Raw genomic sequence first — 21,797 nt, 5'->3', positions numbered from 1 at the left:
ACCTGCCTGGTATTACCAAATGAGAAGCATTATCAAGCATCATAAAATCCAGATTGTGGACCAGATTTGTCTAAATGTGGCTGATCACAAATTATGCAATGTAAATGACAGGAAAAAGCAAAATATTAGTATTAACCCAGGCTTACATTACTAACTGTGGAAGCAGAGCTTTATAGTGATCTGCCAGAATCTTTCTTCCTTTCTTTTCACCTGGATTTTGAGGCTGAATTGTTGGAGCACTCCTGTGCTCCTGCTATAAGGGAAAGGTACTTTCTGCACCTAGATGCAGTCTGTGTATTGTCCACAACAGACAATATACATTCATGGCATGGACAAAAGGAAAAGAGAAAGCTGCGGTTGTGAAAAGAGGCAATAGGAAAGGCCAACACAAACAAACTTTTGTGCAGGGTTAGGAGGCGGGGGCGTCTTTAAGTCTGGAAAAAGTAGGGGCAGCTTCAGATGCTCAAAAGAGGAAAACTAAAAGGAGTGGCAGAGCTTGGAAACCATGACATCTTCTCCAGAAGAGCCAACAATGAACATCTGGGAGATGTTAAATCCCCTCCAGCTGTTCAGGATAGCAGCATCCAATGTTTGGCTGTAAAGCCTAAAAACTCTAGCCAGCCTGACACAAAATCAACCAAATACGTGGTAGGTGGCTTGAACTCAGGCTGCAAAGTTTTCCCACCATCTAGAGTTGAGAAAGTAGCCGGTAATTTACTCAAGGCTAAACAACACAAGAAATGGGAAGGAAAGGAAAGGAGTTAATACAAAATCATACAAATTGTAGCTAATAATCCTTAAAGTTAAATACATAACATAAAAATTACACCTATAAGCACACAGTAAGAGTTATGATGATGAAATTCAGAAATAAATGGATTTATCATTGGTTTTATTTATAGTAGAATGGTTATTTTTGTATAATGAGCTCCTTGTGCAACACAGGAGGGGGGAAAAGAGATTCTCCTTATTTATGATCGTTGTCATTCCCCCAAAAGAACCCATTACAGCAGCAAATTTAGAAAAGTTAAAATATCTCTAAAGTTGCACAGAACTTTAGCAACATTAAAGTATAAAAAATAGGTAACACGTGAAAATTAATACCCATGTAAACAACCCTGAAATAGATATTTTAAGTCAATGACAATAGAAAGCTGTATTTCTATTGGGTAGAATAGAAATGCAGTATTGGGTACCTGCGAGACCACCTACTGCCACCAGTAGCCTCCCACCGTCCAGTGCGATTCCACAGGTTGGCCTCCTCAGGGTGCCGTCGGCCAGACAGTGTCGGCTGGCGACCCCCAGGGGGAGAGCCTTCTCTGTGGGAGCGCCTTCCCTCTGGAATGAGCTGCCCCTGGAGCTTTGCATAATCCCTGACCTCTGGTCCTTCTGACGCGCCCTAAAAAGTTGGCTTTTCCAGCAAGCCAGCCTGGCCTGTTAATTTTATCTAATTTTTAAAATGTTATTGTTATATTAATTGGGTTTGTTTTTGGGATACTTATCTAATTTCCTTTTAACTTTTGTGATATGTGTTTTTTAATGTTGTACGCCGCCCTGAGTCCTTTGGGAGAAGGGCGGCATATAAATCCAATAAATCCACTCTAAATCCAATCCAATCATTTTATTTCAGTTACTACGAATACTATTACACACACTACAAAGACAAACCAAGTCCTCCATACTAATCTGGTAATTCCTGAATAGAGTAAATGTTTGATGTGGCTCTTCCACGGGGAATGGGCTATTGCTGGAATATTTCCTTTCCTCATCCTTCCTCATTCCATTTTTCGTATATATTTTCATCTGTTAGATTGTGAACCTCTTGCCTTATATTTATACTACGTGCTTGCAAAAAGATAAGTGTTTAACAGGGAAACATTAAGCAGCAAGTAGCAACAGCATAAAAAGACATATAAAAAGATGCAATTTGTAATATTGAAAACACTTAATATATATTTTTTCTGGTTTTACCTGGATATTATTCCTTTTTATTTGTCTGGTTAGCAATATGTAAAACGGTGCTCAACCCAGGAATAGTGGGAAAAGTACAGTAAGATTTGATCAATAAACAGATACATGTAAAAGTGTGCATGAAGCCATATTTTACAATGGCTCGGAACAGTTGACTCAAGAAACACCTTTATCACAAAACCATTGAATAAATTATAAAATGGCTGGAAAATGAAATCAAAGCTTTCCATCTGATGATTTTGCTTTTGTATTGTGTTTTCCTATGATGAAACAGATTTCTAGTATGGAGTACAAGGGATGAGGACAGCAGAGTGAGAAAACTGAATTCAGACAATTGCTTGATTTCTCTTTCTCTTCCCTCCTCTTTCCTTGAAAGCTCTTCTTCAGAACCACATTGACTGGCATACCTCTGTCCTTAGGTTATTAGAACTATAGGCTGCCATAATATTCACCACCCAATTAGCACCTATTCTGTCCGACTATGAATGTTCATACACTGGAATAGACATGGCCACATGTCAGCCAATGGGGACTGTTTGGATAGACATGGTAACAAGTCAGCCAGTGGGGACTGTTTGGAAACTGAAACATAGTATTTATTTGTATGGGGCCATAAGAAACAGTTTGAAGTCTGGGCATGGCTTAGACTTGCTGAACCGTATATAAGAGTTGGTTTGGCCTGTATTATTTTGCAGCTTCTATACAATATAGGCCTCTGTATCTCTCCACTCTGTAATGATTTGCTTCCATGAATATTGCTTTTGTGTTCCTAATTTTGTATGCTGATGTATGCTGTATGGTATTGTATATAAAGAAGTTTCTTATGTTGATGAATCCTGCAGAAGTTCATTTGCTTGTGGACTAGTCAGATGATCTGCCACAAACTCTCTGACATATTCTCCTTCGGGATGAGCCTAGGAACAACTGTTCTCCCTCCAGTTTTTTTTTTTTAATGGGGGAAGCGAGATTCCTTCATCCTGGTTTTCTCTCACAACAGGTATCATCTGCCTGGGAAAAAGACTACCACCATTTGCTATCCCTCACATGTGATGGGGAGGGCTTGGATAATTGTAAACATGGGACCTTGAGTGGATGCCAATCCGCATTGGCAAAATGCAGAGTGATGAAGTCACTGGTCTGGAGCTTCTCTGAACCAGTAAACTGTTACTTGGCTATTTTTGAGCATAGGTCTACTGATCAACTGCAGGTCTGTAAGCTCTCTTGTTTAAATGTCTGCTAAGGCTCTTCCAGAAGAGTGCTAAAGCCACATCCCCCAAAACAGTTAAGCTGACAGGTTGCGCACATGTTGAAGGGGTGAAGGCTGACATATGAAAAAACTTTCAGATAAGACTTTTCTACGTTGCCCCACATCTTTCCTCCATTTATTTATATGTAGATTGGTGTGGAATGAATAAACAGGGAAGGATCAGTGACTTGCAAGTGAGTGTCAATGTACTGCAAGTGCCTGGCAGTATCAAATTAAGCCCGTGCCCCTCAACTGCATCTGTGATCTGTAATTCAGTTTAAAAACAGAAATGAGCAAAATTCTTGTGAATAATCAATAGTCCTGGAAAGGAATGATGTGGTGGCTGTGGCCTGCAGCACTTTGGGGTATACAAAGCAACATGCTTTATTTACCTGAAGTAAATGAATATAGCCATGCAAAAGCAATGGGAAAACTGTAACATGTTCATTTGGGACATAACCAACAAGGAACAACTGGCAGAAACTTGACTTATTTCATGGTTTAAATAAATCATAATGCTATCCTTTTTAAATAGACAGGTCTAGCACCTTTTATATTTATTTATTTATTTATTTATATTTAATGCTTCTAGACCGCCCCCTCTCCCGAAAGGGACTCGGGGCGGTGTACAGTTCATACAAAATATAACAGAATACAATAAAAAGTTAAATATGTACAGTTGACAGTTGACCTGGAGGAGGTTAAAATGCAATTAAAAGAACTGTACAAAGCTAATATAAATATAAATTTAAACCCCTAAAATAGATACAGTAAATTAAAAAACCCCTAAAATAACCAGATATAATACATTTGCCAGGAGGGACAGTTGTAATTATGCCAGGTATTTTGTATTGCTATTGAGGACATTTTAAGACAGATCTATCATTGTTCCAAAAGAATGGCACCAAACACCTGAATTTAAGGAGCCTGCATAATACCCAGTCAAGACATTATGTGTAGAAGTAAATCTGAAGGTATCAGATGTCTAGTTCTTCTGGAAACCCGTGTCAAAACAAATACAGAAGACCACACCCAGAGGCTGGAGAGGAGGCAGGACGAACATGGAGGTGAAATTTGGGCCATCAAGTCCATACTTTGCTCGGTATAGAATTTCCAAATTAAACGTGGTTGTCCAACCTGTGTTTGAACAATACAGAAGGTATGGTTTTTCTAGACAATTAGTCATGCTGTTAAGACAACTTTTGATCACACGGATGTTGCAATGGTTGTAAACGTGAAAAATGGTTCTAATTTGGTTTTTTCAGGGCTGTTGTAACTTTGAACAATCACTAAACAAATGGTTGTAAGTCAAGGACTACCGGCACCATAGATATGTTTGCATGGTAAGATTCCCCCCCCCCCCGCCTGCAATGGAATTGAGTCAATTCTTGATGGTTTGGAATTATTTCCAAGTGATTTCAGTTATAAAGTTTTTTTTCAAGGAAACCACTGCTCTTTGAAAAGGATCAAGGAATCATCATCATTTAAAATAAATAAAAATGGCTGTATGTGTGTATGTTCCAGCATAACTCTGGAACGCCTCAAGCAATTTCAACCAAACTTCGTACACAGATGACTTACTCTCTGGAAAAAAATACTGTCAGGGTAAGATACCCCTTGGGGTGTGTGTTCTGTTAAGATACAGCCTGTTGTGCCTTAAAATGACTTCTATTGTACTACCGTAAAATGGATTCTATTGTACAGCAAAACGGAGTTGTCCATGGTAACTGCTTCACAAGGGGGTTCCCTCTGGTAAGCGGGAAAATCCAACATTAGAAATTACATTTGGTCCGGACATTTTCCCTCTATAAATAAATACCCGGGCAACGCTATCAACTAGGTCATTTTTTAAAAATCTTCCAAAATCATAAAGATTTACAGGGTCAGGAAACTCTCTTCCTGACCTTGTGAACATTTCCAATAATATTTTTACAGCTGATTGCTGGAAGAAAAGGTAGAGAACGAATTTTGAAGTTGGATAAGGGAACTAGTAGGTGGGACAAACAATATTTACAATTTAGGAAAGCTCTCCAGAATTCTAAATCTAACAATCATCTTATGAGTTTCATAGGTAGAAATATATTCAAGTTTGTTTTAAATGGCAGGCAGTGATTTGGGGAAGGGAAGGCAGAAGGGATGCCATTGAATATCCTGCTACTCTGGCAGAAACCAAATCTTTTTTTTTTTAAACAAAGTTTTATTGGTTTTTAAAATTTACAAGGAAAACGGTAGTGGAAAGGTGTACAAATGTTGGCAGTTGCAAAGTGTGGTGGACGCCCCCTCCCTCCAAACTCATAGTATACATCTGAGTAAAAATTCTTAATACATAGTCATATATAATCAGCATATTAGTTCTATTGGTACTTTCAATCGATTTAGTACATAGTAATATATGATCCACATGTTAATTCCATTACTACTTTCGATCAGTTTATATCAATGAGATTTTCTTATTCATTTTTGTGATCTGAGCTTTCTTGGTATTGCCCCTTCTCCCCCCGCTGGCAGAGCTCCGGCCCCTCCCGTGTCCTGCATATCCGTTGTAGGATCTTCTGTTTTTTCTAGGTGTATTTTGTTTTTTTCCATAAAGGCCTGTGCCTCTATGGGTGTGTTAATTCTAATTCTTGTCTCCTCCCAGAATATCAGCATACCTTCAGGCATCAACCATCTAAACCACACCCCCTTCTGGTATAATTTATTTGCTAATTGCGAATAAGTTTTCCTTTTCCCCCTAATTTTCTTGGGGATCTGCTTCAAGATAGTTATTTCCCTATCATGGTATGTCAGGGCCTGCCCCCTTTGTACACCCAGAATTTCGTCTCTTGTGCTTTTTCTGAGAAATTTAATATGAACCTCCCTGGGTACATTGTGTGTTCTGGCATAAGCTGAATTCACTCTATAAACCAGATCTATCTCCCATTCCATCTGTTGTTTTTCTTTTTGTGTATATTCAGCCAAAATGTTTATCATGATGTCCCTTATGTTTTCATCATCTACTTCCATCACATTTTGAAATCTAAGATAAAAGGACATTCTCTCAAATTCTGTTTTCATTTGTTGGATATCAAGTTCTTTGTTTCCCTTCTGCACCGCCTCTACCCACCCCCACCCTCACCTCCGCCACCCCACCCTCCACAAGGTCCAGTCTCTGTGAGTTCTTATAAATTTGGACTTGGTTCTCTTTAATTTCTTCTTTCATTTCCTTTAATTGTTTCTTAATTTCCTCTTGTCCCTGTAAGAGTTGCTGAAGCATTTGTTGCCAATCCATCTCTGTACTTTTAGGTTGCATCAGGTCTGTAATCTTTGATTGTGTAGCAGGACTGGATGTTGCTGATGTCGGGGCAGAGGTGGCAAAGCCAGGCTTTCCAGGGGGTAGTCTTTTAGGAGACATAGTTTATAAGATAAAGAGTCCAGTCAGTGTAGAGAGTGGACAGCTGGAGCAGCAGGGCAGGCAGATGAGTCAGGAGGCAGAAGATCCAAGCAGGAGAGAATTTCTTTAGTCAGCCTGGCGATAGAGTAGAGTTTTTCACCCCAGAGAGTTCAAAGAATAACAATCCACAAGAGATTCTTCTGGGTAGCACGGAGACAAAGACCGGAAGCCTGAATTCTTAAAGGTGGAGTCAGGTTTCACAATTCATGAAGACAACGGAAGTGTGCCATGGCAGAAACCAAATCTGAGCTGCCCAAACCTACAGGCAAGATGATCTATCCAGTAATAATGATCAGACTTACTATTTGTGGAATATGCTTCAAGTATTCAATTATTTCAGAATATTATCTAAACAATCCTTATTGTATCCAAAGATACAGATTTTTATTTTCCATATTATGTAGGGATATGCAACAAGAGTTTCCTTTTTGAAAAGCTATTTATTTTTCTTGTTTAAAATGTTGTTTCTCTCTTTAAAAAAAACTACTTCTTAAGAAATACTTTCCATTTAATTTTTGCTACTAATATTTGTTCAAGAGACCATGTCCTTATTTCAAATGTTGTTTTTCAGTGTGCATAATTATTTTCCAAGAAAGATCTTGACGTTGGCTTCTTCGAGGACATCATATTAACCATCAATACATTCAAAATGATGTTCCCTTTTAATAGGCAACTGTTCTCTTGGATCATGCATTGTCCTAGACATTGGGTGAAAAAGTAAACCTGAGCAAATAAAAACAGCTTGAACTGTGGCAATAATTTTGCGATGAATTGTTCCTGTGTGACATAATTTGTTCTGCTTTCCACAGGGGATGCTATTTGCACTTCCAGGAGGACTTTTAACAAAGCATCTGCTTGGAAGTTGGGTCTGACTTTTACCTGGTCTGCAACAATTTCCTATTCTTTACAATTTAATTGTCCCTGCTCAGTTATGTTAATATTGATAGAGGATATTTATTCTGGGATGCAAAATTTGATCTGAAATTAGCCTGAAAGTTTATTTTGAACTGCGCTTTACTGTTGCTGCATAATTCTCATTCAAAAGAAAACTGCCAGAATTGGCCATTTCAGCCACTATTGTTTTCTTTTGTGTCCTCTTCTGCTACACTTGCCAACTTTTATTCCCTGTATATGTATATGCATATGTTTTTTAAAAAAGACACTGTTGTGCACTGTAATAGTGCTAGTCAGATGAAACATCTTTAAAAACTGAAAATAATTAGGAAGTACTGTATAGACTGGAGTTCTTGTATGGAAGACAAATAAAGCCAAAATCCTGAACCAATCTAATGCAGCCAAGGATTCAAAATGATTTTATATTGTTGTAATGTCTCCTGCCACTACTGACTACAGCTTTATTGACTACCAACTGCAAAGGCATCAAGAGGAATTACATCCAATTTGAGCTTGGATATAATTTTTAACATGTTCGAGTGCAATTTATCAAACATCCTGGAAAAAAGAGGGGAGAATTAGACAAACTTAGAGAATTAGAATGTTGCTAGGAGCCAGGATACTGTCTTATGCAGTTTTAATTTTTTAATTTCAAAAGTACTTGGTTTTTGTAGAGATTCTAAAGAGCAGGTAAAGGTCTTAGAATCTATATTTATGGCCCAAATCCTTGAATCACTTATGACAACATCTCTAATTTGAAAGCAGAACTGGTCATTAGTCAGCTTCCAGATACAATTCAACAGGCTCATTGTCACCTTTAAAGCCCTTCATGGCCCAGATCTTTTCCCATGTTTCCATCATTATTGGTTCCTCAAAGTTTTGTGCCCATTTTATCATGCAATCTTTGACTAGCTCTGTTTCGGAGTCTATTTCTATCAATACATTATACAACCTTTTTATGTGCATTGGACCCTGGTCCCTAATTTGCTTTACCAAGTTATCCTCATTTTGAATAATACCAATTTTCTGATCTTTTTGCCATCTAGCCTGCAGCTGTCCATACTGGAACCACATTTGAATTATCTTTTCGTCTCTTAATACATTCAAGGATTTCAACTGCAGCACACCTCTATCCATACTGAGAAGTTCTCTATATGTAGTCACATCTTGTTTTTGTTCTATACTTATATTCTCTATTGCATGTCTGGGCACCCCCCCACATAGGTATCTTGTCATTTAGTTTATATTGATATTTTTTCCAAACACGCAACAAAGCATTCCTTAAAATATGACTTTTAAAGATCTTGTCTACTTTTTTATCATTCAGAGGAAGGCTTCTCAATCCATATCCCTTTTCTCTGGAACAGCATCCCCATCAAGAGATGGGGATGCTGCCACAACTCTATTGGGTTTCAGAATTACAACAGGTAGTTGAGGGGAGCAAATGAAATATATTGATAATACTTGGCATGGCTCTTCTGCCTAAGAATATTATTAATTTATTAATGTGCGCCTCTGTTTTTGGTTTGAAATGTACTTTTTTGTGTGTTTAATGCTGTTGAAATATGGCAGGATTTTAAACTCAGAAGTAGCAACAAGCATGGCAAGGCATATTAGTGTACAGAGCTTTACTAGAGTAAAATAAATAAATAATATTGAAGGACATCAGGTTGGAATGATTATGGTGGTACTGTCTGAGTGATTGTCTATTTCTGATAGTTTCTGTCCATCCAGTATGATTGGACAGAGCTAGCACGCTTCAGGTTTCACCAATTAAATTGAATCTGATTTAACACAAGAAAATGGCCCTGATGCTTATAGCATCTGTCTTGTAGGGTAGTATCCTCCTACTCTCCTGCCAATATCAGTATGGTCATTACCCTAAACCAGTGATGGCGAACCTTTTTTGGCTCGCGTGCCACAAGTGGGGGGAGCGCAGGGGGGTCGAGTGCAGGCATGCCGCACCCATAATGCAACGTGTGACACACACACCCAGTGTGCATGCGCGCACAACGCGCGACCCCCCATTTTTGCATGCTTTTTTCACCCACCCCAGGCTCCAGAGGTTTTATAGGAGCCTGGAGAGGGCGAAAAGAACCTCCCCCGACCCCCTGGAGGCTTCAGGGGCCGTCCCTGATGCCTTTGGAACGCTTAAAACCACCCTCCGGTTTGCTCGGAGGGTGGTTTTAAGCGCTCCAAAGGCTTCAGGGACGGTCCCTGAAGCCTCCGGGGGGGCGGGGGAGGCTCTTTTCGCCCACCCCAGGCTCCTATAAAGCCTCTGGAGCCTGGGGTGAGCGAAAAATAGCTTTTAGAAAGGTGAACTCAGCTGGCCAGCACGCGCATGCGCGCTGGCCAGCTAACAGGGCAGCGCCTCGCGTGCCCTGACAAATGGCTCCGCGTGCCACTTGTGGCACGCGTGCCATAGGTTCGCCATCACTGGCCTAAACCATATTTGAAAGATCTTCAAAAAAAAAAACCCTAGTATTTTCTACAGGCCTTGGGCTAGTTATAAGTGGTAAAACTTTTAGTACAGTTAGTATTAATGCTTTTTTCTCTTCTGGACATCATCATTATTTTCTTTGTTATATTTTTATTTCTGACATTCTACGCAACCCAGAATCTTTATGGAGTTGGGTGACCTTTTCAACACAGTCAACACACCCAGTAAAATTAGAAGACAGGTAATAAAACCAAGGAGAGATTTCAAATTGTGACGTCAATAATGTAATTAATTCAGGAAGAACAAAGACGAGTATAGGAGCCAGGAAAGATAGTAAAACAAAACTTTGCACCAACTGAAAAACAGCCCAACCAGCTCTGCAATACTTCAGTGTTATAGAGGTAAACCCAATTTTCTAATAACTTCTAATAAACCATATGAAGAAATCAGCTCTCCAAAGCCAGCAGTATTGTGAGAGTTGCTTTGGAACTGCTGCAAATCTCTCGCAGCTGTCTTTAAAACCAAGCCATCCACAAAAAGTCATCAATATTTTATTGCAGAGAAATCTACCCACTTCTGAGTCCTGTATCATAGACTAACTCATACCCTAACATCTATGCTTTTATGTCTTTCAGATGTTTTATTACAATTCCCATTAGCTTTGACCAATGGTGAGGAATCCTGAATCTGTTCACAACAAATATTAGATCCAAGTTGAAGAAAGCTGCCCTAATTTAACAAGTCAAACTAGAAAGGAGACAACATTTTAGCTCAGATTTTGCACTGGAAAATCTGTTGCAAGAAATAAAGGAAAACTTGGAATTGTTAAATTTACATGCACCTCGCATGATAAGAGGGAACAGAACTAAGGGACTTAAGAATTAATATTGTGAGCATTCGTTCCAATGAGACAAAATGAAAGCATTTATCAATATCAGGAGGAAGTTAAAATAATATTCATAATCATAAAAGAACAAAGAGTTTATTACATTCAGGATCAATAGACTAGTGAAGGGTATTCTGCAATTTGCTAGTGATGAAAAATGAATACTTCAAAGGGCAACAGTCCATGTGAGAAGTAGTTTGTGAGGCTTGAGGACAGTGATGATGAATTCTTAAGTGTATATTATATTTTAAGCTTAGAAACAAATAGAATAGAATAGAATCAATGCTGCTTGACCAAGTTGAACACTTCTGTTTTAGGCTGCCTTTTTAGTTTTATTGTAGAATTTGCATGAAGTGATCAGCAGCCCTGGAATGTGGTTTTGTTTTCAGAAAAAAATAAAACCAGAACAAAATCTAAATGTCCAGAACTTCCACAACAGAATGGCTATATATTTCTTCCTATATGATACATTGATGTGACGTCCAAGCACTAAAAACTTAGCCAGCCATGCCCCAGCCCACCAGCTCCACCATGAACACATGTGTGCCTCCTACCAGCCAGCTGGTCTTGGGGGTCTCTGCTTCACGTGTGGGTGGGGTGGGGTGCATGCATGGGGAGCCCTCACATTGCATTTTGAGGCCTTGCGCAGTGCCCCCGTGCCCTGTTTTGGCTTATAGGTTGGTGCAGGAGGCCTTCCAGGTTCAAAGCGGGATGCAGGGGCAGCACATGCGGCACTCCTGTGCCCCATTTTGGCTTCCAGGTTGGTGCAGGAGGACTTCCATGCCCAAAACGGGGCATGGGAGGGTGTGCAGGGCCCCCCGCGCCCCGTTTTGGACCTGCACCAACCTGGAAACCAAAAATGGGCAAGGGGCGGAGTGCATGTGTGCGGGGCGGGGGAGTCACATGTGTGGGGGTCGGGGTCACATGGGGGTCACACGGACATCCGCGGGGCACGTGCGTGGGGGGGTGTCCCACACTCGCATTGCATTATATTATGGGTGTGGCCTTGTGGCACCCAATGACAGGAAGGTTAGCCATCATTGACTTATAGTATCTATGTAATGTTTACAATGACAGGAAATTCTTCATCGAATAGCAACAGATAACAAAATTCTGAACAGAACAGTTTTAGACATCCTTCTATCCTCTTAATCCCAATTACAAATTGTTACCAATCTTTTCTTCTACTTATCCTCAACTTCCACCATACAGACAAACTATCAAAGAACACAAGTCCCAGCGTTGTGCCTATTAACAAGCAATCATCATAACATGTAATGGTCACCCAGCAGCAGTCATTCTTTCAGAGATTCTAAAAGGATTTTTTTCCCCCGAATTGCAATTCACAGACCTGATTGACACTTATGAAAACTCTATCCAGCTTTGGAGTAATGCATTTAAAAATGTTCCCAAATGAACTTAATTTTTAAGAACTCTGTCAGAGATCCTTTCTATGGGAAGTTCATTATTTATTTATTCATATTCATGGGGTTTTTTGCCCACAGCAATTGAGAGGCTCTTGATGTTATCTGAACTTCACTCTGTGAGATCTTGCAATTTTTCTTTGATGTTGTTGGGAGCCAGTTGTGGGACACACTCTTGCAGTGTCATTTGCTTAGCTACCTTGAAAAGCTAATGCTTTTTAAAAAGCTTTCTCAGGCTTTTAGTGGAACGCACAGCTGCTTTTGCATCCGTTGTTTTTGTCCTTATTGCTATTTTTACTTTTATTGATAGCCCTATTTCTGTTCTTGCTTCTGCTTTTACTGGTGTCATCGTCGATTCAGTCTAGGGATTCTACCTAGTAATTCTGTGCAGACTGACTAGAAGTAACTGAGATGTAAACATGTTCAGGATTGTATTATCAGAGTTTTATGGTTTGATCATAATTCTTCTCCATTAAGACCTTGGGAAGTCTTCTGGTAAAACAAACATGACTTTAAAAAAAGTAACAGAAATTGCTCCTTAGTATTTTCTAAGCATGCACAGACAATCTGGGAAACCCATTTAAGCAGCTACGCTGAGTGTTCTCGACTAGAACATATAGTCTGATGAGTACTCGATTTGTATTAACATGCCTCATGAAGCATCCTTTTAAAGCTTTCCCCAGTCATAATTAAAATAAAATACATTAAATAATTAATGATTTGCTGCCCATTATTCCAATCCAAAGTCTTCTGCTTGGGATGCTGGCTTGATTCTGTCTCTCAACAGAGCCATCCCCGTCTTCCTCCCTTTTACACTGCTTTTTAAAAAAAATACAGTATTGACTTCAAATGTTCTCAGGATTATGCAGCTAAATCTGATTGTTTCCATGATGATGCCGTTGCACTATTAAAAGCAGAATCAAGAGAAATGTAGTATCTATGAAAAGCAAGCAACAGTGCAAGTATTGTTTGAAGATGTCTTCTGTTTCCTTAATTTTGTTGACAAAAGCTGAACATAAGTCTAATTTTATCTGCGATTGCTAAAGACTGTCTGGGAGACGTGATAGCCATGGAAATCTTCCTATTGTTCCTGCACAGTATTCGTTCCTGCTTGTTCTCAATTATTTCGGATACCGCAGCATGAAATTAAAATGTGATGCTAACATCTTTATATTAGTCTCTTACTTGATTTCAAAACTTTATTTCCCCCCCAAGGCTGAGCATTAATTTTTCTTCTCCATATGACTATTATTCTCCATATGATATCAAAGCAAAATTGTAGACATTAAGTAGCCTGGACATTTGCCTCAATGGGAGCAAAAAATTTTCACTGTAGGAGATGACCACCTGAGCTCAAGAGAGAGTTCAAATGTGTCATCACTTATGACTCCCTTTGCACCCACAAGAGATCTAAATCCAGCTCACTTTGAATTCCTACTTTATCTAACCGCCAATTTCCTTTGGCCACTAATAGTTCAGATTCTTGTAGAGAGCTTAAGCTTGCAATAAATCTTAATACCAATTTGAACTGGATTTCCTGATACACGCTTGCTACACATTATTGAAAGCGTATCACTTCTTACCAGGAATGCAATAGATTTTCCACATGTATTGGAGGAGGTGGAGAAAGACATTATTTCAAGTGCTTGAATAGAAAAAAGTTGGGATTGCTTTCTAACACAGTAGGGATTGTGTAGAATATATTTTAACATAAATGGCATTTTTGTGTGAGCAGGCTAGTCTAACTTTCATAGTCACAAATGCTACATTGTTTGCATCCAACTATTTAGATATTTTAATGCATCAAAGTTATACTTTTCAAAAGAGGAATAAAAGATGGGACGTTTATGAATTAATAATGCATTCTGTAAAGAGTTCAGAAATGTGTTGGAATTTGAAGTTTTTAAATTTTATTTAATGACAGTGAGCATAGTAAGTAGCAATCAATGCTTAACTTCCAGCCTTACTTATATTAACCAGTGTAAACCCAAAGAAATCCTTTACTTTGTTTACAGTTCTCCATCCCTAATGGTTTCCTAAGGAATCTTCCATTTGGTTTTCCTCATTGAAATGGTGTGTAATACTGTAACACTTCCAATATCCTGCCTAGTACTTCTTTAAACTTGCTGAAAATAGCTTTCTGAAATCTGCACATGCATCTATAGACCATTCTGTCTTTCTAAGAGATCTTACACTCTAGGATGACACCGCTTGTTTTTCCCAAAATTCCCACTGTTTATTACTCTTCAACCAGGAATTATTTACTGGTAGCATCAGATCAGGAAGAACTGATCATGCTTTCTTCAACTTTCAGGAAAATGAAGCAGTCAACGGGATCAATGTGTAATGTTGAGGACCCCGCAGTCTTGGCTGAGTTAGCTTTCCCATAGATGTCTATATAACTGAATTCTCCCATTATTATGATGTTTCTTTTTGATGAATTTCAAAATAGTAAGGTCCAGGAAGTGATTATCCAGATCTTCAACCCATCTTACTATAATACAGTATATCCTCACAATAATGTATTGTTTCCTCTTTCTTCTATTCTTACCTAAATGCTCTTAGTTGGAACCTTATCCTCAAATCTCTGACTCTAAATACATATACAATATGTAACTCCTTCACATACAATGGTGTTCCTTCTCACTTTTCATCTCATCCGTTCCTTCTGCCTAATTTATACACTTCAGTTTTTGAATTCTATTCATGAGTTTTATTCCACCAAGAATTTCAAGAGTGTCTCCTAAATGATATTCCACTTCTTACTATTCCCTTATTAAACTTCTAGATCTACTATTTCCTATATTTCATACTTTTATGTCATACAATGTTCTGCATATCATTTTCAGTCTTCATATTCCTTTGTTTTCTGGGCCTTTTTCTCCCAATACAGTGTTCTTTAAAAATAGCAAGCAGTTATGTTGTAAATCACAAATGATTAAATGCTTTTATGGAATGACTTCAGTGAACTGCTTTATCACGGAGAATTTCAAATTTCATATGCTATAAGAAAATACACAATAAGGATTTTATCACAAAGCTTTGAAAGCAAGAAGCAACACTTTTATTTAAGCTATTTTCTTTCAAAAACAACTATTATTGAGAAACACTTTGTTTTTAGTAAAAAGAAATTGCTATGTCAATATGCTTCTCTGGATCAGGCTCTTTCATTTTATTTTCACATGCCATATTGTTGTATAAATTATTATACCCAGGTTTTTATATTCATGGCTTCTGAAATTAGGGTTTGTAGAAATATGTGCATTTTCCCCAGGGATCTGATGAATGTAGAGTTCATATTATCCTATTCTACTGTGCACAATTAGCAATATAAATAAAAGAAATTAAGTTATTAAAATCCACAATTGAGCCACTGTTTTTGGAATACCTATTTGGCTCAGGAACCACTACATTTTACTCCTGATGCAACAGCTGATGTCTGACCTTCTGCCAAAGTAAAATCTTTCATCTGACATTCATGTGTGGTTTAGGCTGCAGTTTGTCAAAGATCTTCTAGATAACTCATCTGCTAATTATAATGGATATCTTTTAACATAGGAAGACCTTACCTTAGTTTATGTCCTTGTTTGTATCTCACTTGTTTTTCTAGTAGCCAAACTCATAATAAAAATGCACTGCTTAAGACACATAATTAAACAGAAGCAAAATACTACAGAAGCATCTGCACTGGATGTCAGCCAAAATGGATAATGTGAAACCTCTCTCAATTTCCTTCTTTTAGTGACAGGATGAAGCCTAAAGCAATTTTGATGCTATAAACTGATCTGCTACTTGGCCTTGACATGTCAAAAGAAGCTCTATGAAACTCTTACCAAATGAGAAATTCCTGTAAATTCTGATATTATTTTGCCTACAATGATGAAAGCACCTGATCAATGTTTCTCAACTTCAGCAACTTAGGTGAAGGTTGACAAACACTTCAGCTGATCATCATGAAACTTCACTTGATGTATTGAAGCATGAGTGTCAAACTTGATCGCATCATGTGACATATTGTGGCATATTGTTTTTTTGCCTTTGAGGAGCCGGGGTGGGCGTGGCCTATATGCAGTGATGGGTTTCAGTTTCTTTTAGAACCTCTTCTGTAGGTGTGGCCTGTTTTGTGGGAGTGGCTTGCCGGCTATGTGACTGGGTGGGAGTGGCTTGCCAGCCATGTGACTGGGTGGGCGTGGCCAACTTGTAAAATGTGGTGGAACTCACTTAACAACGCTCTTGCTTAGCAACCAAAATGTTGGCTCAGAAACTTTGGCATTTGAAGCATGCAAGTCTTAAAGCTGTCAAGTTACAAGACCCTTGCATCCCGAACCCTTTAGAAAAAAAACCCAGGGGTGTTCAAACTTGACAGCTTTAAGACTTGTGGACTTCAACTCCCAGAATTCCTCCTCTAGTCATATTGGCTCAGGAACTCTGGCATTGAAGTGTGCAAGTCTTTTTAAAAAAAATTTTTTTTATTAGTTTTACAAAATTTTAAGGAAAAGGGTGATGGGTATGGTTACAAATTTTGACAGCTACATCATGCAGGAAATGGTATTCCCCCCAATTCTCATAACTTTTACATAATGGTAAACAAGATGTTATTGCTTAATTAGATTTCGACAGCTTATTTTTACATTGTATCTTTCAATAGTTTCAATCATTTATTTTGTATCAAACAAAAAGATTCCTTATATCAGCAATTGCACTATTTTTCTAACTTACTTCTGTGATCTAAGTTTTCTCATTGTTGCCTCCTCCCCCCCGCCTGCCAGCAAAACCTCAGCACCTCCCATATCTTGCGTGGTGTCATCCGCTTTATCTAGGAGGGTTTTGTTTTTTTCCATGAAGGCCTCTGCCTCCATAGTTGTATTAATTCTAACTCTGCTGCCCTCCCAGAATATCAGCATACCTTCTGGCAGAAGCCACCGGAACCAGAATCCTTTATCAAATAATTTTTTTGCTAATAGTGCATATTTTTTTCTTTTATCTCTTACTTTCTTTGGGATTTGTTTCAGGATGGCTATCTCTCTGTCCTTGTATTTTAATGTTTGCCCCCTTTGTGCCTCCAGAATCTCATCTCTTGTAGCCTTTCTAAGAAATTTAATGTGAACCTCTCTTGGAACATTGTGTGTTCTAGCATAAGCTGAATTAACCCTATAAACCAAGTCAATATCCCATCCTAACTGCTGTTTGTCTTTTTTAATATATTCTGCTAACATTTTTGTCATGATCTCCCTCAAGTCTTCACTGTCAGTCTCAATTACGTTTTGAAATCTAAGGAAAAAAGACATCCTTTCAAATTCCATTTTTATGATGTGGTTCTCAAGTTCTAAATTCCCTGTCTGGACCCCCCTCACCTCCCCCCTCATCTCAGCCGTCCCCTCCTCCAGAACTTCCAATCTCTGCTTGTTTTGTGCGATTTGGTTTTGATTCTCTCTGAGCTGTTCATTCATTTCTCTCAATTGGCTTTTCAATTCCTCCTGCCCCTTATCTTTTGAAGCAGCTGATGGGTTGATTCCTCCTCAGGGGCTTTAGGTTGTAGAAACGATGTTAGTGACTGTTGTCTGATTGGACTGGATGTTGAAGATGTTGGAACAGAACCAGCAAAGCCTGGTTTCCCAGGTGGTGGTCTCTTCGGAGCCATTATAAAAAAAGAAGAACTCAGAGGTGTCTATGTCCATACAATGAGATGGCGACTGTGGAAGGGCACAACCAAGAGAGACCACGAGGCAGGCAGTCCAGACAGGAGTAGAGACCTTTTCTATAATTCAAATCCAGTCAATTAAATCAGTTATTCAGGTCCAAGATATTATGTAGCAAGAGATATTTCTGAGAGTCACAGAGGCAAAAGTACAATGCCAGCAATTTTCATAGGCGGAGTCAAATTTCAAAGAGCATAAAGACAACGGAAGTGTGCCATCTTGCTTCGCCAACACCGGGGATCAGAAAGCAACAAGCCAAAAGTTTTCAAAGTTTTTAAAGAAGTCAGATCATTCACTTTTCTTTCACAATTGCAATAAAACATTCATTTGCTTGCTTATAACGAGTGTGATTCCTTTTAAAACTCTCTCTCTCTCCTCCGAGAGAGGAGATAAGTCCAAGGCTGCTTTTCCAAGGGGGGGAAAGTCCCCCTCCCTCCAATCACACTTCCCAGGAGGGGATTGAAAGTCTTTTACAAAGCTGACAATCTTTCATTTAAATATCAAAGGGAGAATCGGGGAGGGTTCCCATCTCACTGCACTGCAGCTGTAGCCTTCAAATTGTCAAGATTATCCAGCTGCCTCGACACGAAAGCGCGCAGGAGCGTGAAAGCTCCGTCGTGCACCCCCTTTCGCTTCTCGGCTCTTGGGGCAATGCCAGGAGCCCCCCGCAGCCGCTGCCGATCCAGGGGACCCCCAGCGAGCAGCCCATAAGGCAGGGCGCCCTTTCAAGGCACCCTGTGCCCCCCCCAGCCGAGGGGAGCCCACCAAGAAAGTGCAGGGCGGACAAACAAGTCTGTCGCTGTCAACAACCGGAAGCAGAATCCCTGAAGTGTGCAAGTCTTAAAGCTGTCAAGTTATAAGACCCTTGCATCCCTAACCCTTTAGAAAAAAATACCCCAGGGGTGTTCAAACTTGACAACTTTAAGACTTCTGGACTTCAACTCCTAGAATTCCTCCTCTCGCTCTTCATCTTGATGATGTGCGGACGGGCGGGGGGAAGGAGCTGCAACCGGTTCTAAACTGCGCTGTAGATTTGTGGAACCTCTTCTATAGAAGAGGTTAGAACTGGCAGGTTTAGGTTTAGGTTTAGGTTTTATTAAATTTATAGACCGCCCCCTCTCCCCGTAGGGACTCGGGGCGGTGTACAGACCGTTCGTGTATAAAACGACAAAACATAACATAAAACACCAGACAAAACAACGCAAACATACCGTCTGTATATACAACCCAAACTAATTAAATAATTAAAAACAATTCTAAAACCAATTTAAAACCCCAAAATTTAAAATTTAAAAAGCCATCCAGGAAGGTCAGTAATGGGTGTTACCTGTAAGTCCAATTACAATTACAATTAGGCCAGGCCGGCTAGTCGAAACAGGTGGGTCTTGAGTTTCTTATGGAAGGAGCGGAGGTCCAAGGTGGTTCTAATATCGGGGGGGAGGTCGTTCCAGAGGGTTGGGCCCATCACAGAGAAGGCCCTATTCCTAGGCACCGCCCGCCCACACTGCTTAGCGGAAGGTACCCGGAGGAGTCCCTCTCTGTGAGAGCGGATTGGTCGCAGGGATATGTGGGGTAGAATGCGATCCCGCAGGTAACTAGGTCCCGAGCCATGGAGCACTTTAAAGATGACAATCAGCACCTTGAAACGCACCCGAAAAGCCACAGGCAGCCAGTGCAGCTCGCGCAGGAAAGGTGTTACATGGGAGTACCTAGTACTCCCCATAATAACCCGCGCGGCTGCATTCTGAACCAGCTGGAGCCTTCGGGTGCATCTCAAGGGGAGCCCCATATAGAGAGCATTGCAGTAATCAAGACGGGAAGTCACCAGGGCATGAGTGACTGTGCGAAGAGCGTCCCGCTCTAGTAGGGGGTGCAATTGGCGCACCAGGAGAACCTGGTGGAACGCCCCCCTAGCCACGGCTGTCACCCCTGCCTGCCTGTGCCACATCCAGCTCGCGGGCTGTCAGTTTGACAGACCTGTATGGAAAGGTTCTTGACTGAGCCTTCATAAGACACAAATTAGCACCTGAAACTTGCTGAAATTTACATGTGATATTTTTTATTTTGATCTTGAAAACTTTTCTTTTTTATTAGTAACATTTCAGACATACTTCTTAGCATTTAAACCTTTATTTTCTTCTGCATTTCTTGTTAAAAGAAATTGTGTGGGTCTTTATGAAATTTTCCTCCTTAAATTGTAACTCTATTGCTACTTATTCTAACACAAATTTGACTATTGATTAACAGGTGAGACTATGATCAGGGACAATGAATTTAAGCTGAAACCAAGCCAAATAAATCACTATCTTCAGTTATATGAGATTAAAGAAGTCTATTTTTCTAAACTAAATAATGAAAACAGGCTAGAGAATTGTACACAGAACTTTACTTCTTTAATAAACACACCACAGAAGTTAATGCAATAAAAGAGATGCATTATTCAATTTAAAGGTAAACACAGGCCCAAGAACGAGAATAAAATATCAGCTGTTAACAACTTTTGGATGGCCAGCAGAATTTAGACTGTAATTCTGAAGCAGCATCTGCAAGATAGTCTCCCAGGAACGGCGGTGGAACAAAACAGCTCATCAAGGTTGAAAAATAATATATTCCTATACAAGCTCTAATGTTTCTCTAATGAGGTCCTGGTGTTAGAAAAATAGCTAACTTACATACATACCTACAAACGTGGTACAGTGGTTAGAATGCAGTACTGCAGGATACTTCTGCTGACTGCCAGCTGACTGCAATTTGGCAGATGGAATCTCACTAGGCTCAAGGATTCTCTCATCATTCCTAGGTGGGTAAAATGAAGGCCCAGATTGTTGGGGGCAATATGCTGACTCTGCAAACCGCTTAGAGAGGGCTGTAAAACACTGTGAAGCAGTATATAAGTTTAAGTGCTGCAAACATATAATTGGAAAAGAACCGAATGCCTTCTGAAGCCTAGCAAAGGGCTACAGGATATGATGCAGGGACATGCGGTCAGGGGAGGCAGGGGAGGCAGAGCCTCACCTCTCATCATTAAATAATAATATATAATAATAATATCCACAAGGGAGTTTCATATATATATAAGAGGAAGAGGATGGAGGAGGAGGAGCGTGTGCGGGGCGGTGCCAGCTGGGCAACCGGCGGAGGCAGGAGTGTTCTCGGAAGCACCAATAACCTTCCTGCCTCCGCTGTACTTTGCGCGCTCCTCGCGACTGCAATAGACGTCCAGAAGTGGCAGGGGCTTGATGACGTTGCCGCAGTTGCCATGCGCGGATGGATGGAAGTAGCCAGAGTGGCGCCGAGGCAGTCCAGCGGACGAGCGACCGAGGATCAGGCTGCCTGATCCTCCATCGCTCGCTCGCTCACTCTTTCATCTGCCTGGACCCCTCGGCGCCACTCTGGCTACTTCCGTCTGTCTGCGCATGGCAGCTGCGGCAACGTCATCAAGATGAAGTGGCTTGGAGGCGAAGTGCTTTTCAGTGCTTTTCTATGCATCTGGCATTTAGGTAGATAGCCGGATGTCCTAAACGCCAGACGCACAGAAAAGCACTGAAAAGCAGCTGCTGTTGGGGATCGCGGAGCGCGAGCTGGCGGAGCGCGCTCAGGAAAGCGGGGAATGGGATCATGTGTGCTGGAGGCTGAGGCAGCCTCAGCCTCCAGCACACGTGGTCCCATTCCCCGCCTTCCTGATGACGTCACCAGCCTCACCAGCCATAAACCTCACCACACGTCACTGATATGATGTGATATGACACTGAAATAACCATTTTAATATGAATAATTTCTTCAATCAGACCAAGAAAACTGCTCTGT

The 21,797-nt window shown here is 40.2% G+C and overlaps 1 protein-coding gene across 1 annotated transcript in view; it reads right to left on the bottom strand.

Annotated features, from left to right (window-relative positions):
• The window catches only part of GABRA5 (gamma-aminobutyric acid type A receptor subunit alpha5), a 98,756-nt gene that overhangs the window by 13,539 nt on the left and 63,420 nt on the right, over positions 1-21,797 (bottom strand). The gene's annotated exons all lie outside the window — the stretch shown is intronic.

This window comes from Natrix helvetica (assembly GCF_964273705.1).
Source record: "Natrix helvetica genome assembly, chromosome: 3".
In the NCBI taxonomy this organism is placed as follows: Eukaryota; Metazoa; Chordata; class Lepidosauria; order Squamata; family Natricidae; genus Natrix; species Natrix helvetica.
Note: the sequence above shows the minus strand (reverse complement) of the source record. Positions and strands in the feature narration are given on the sequence as shown.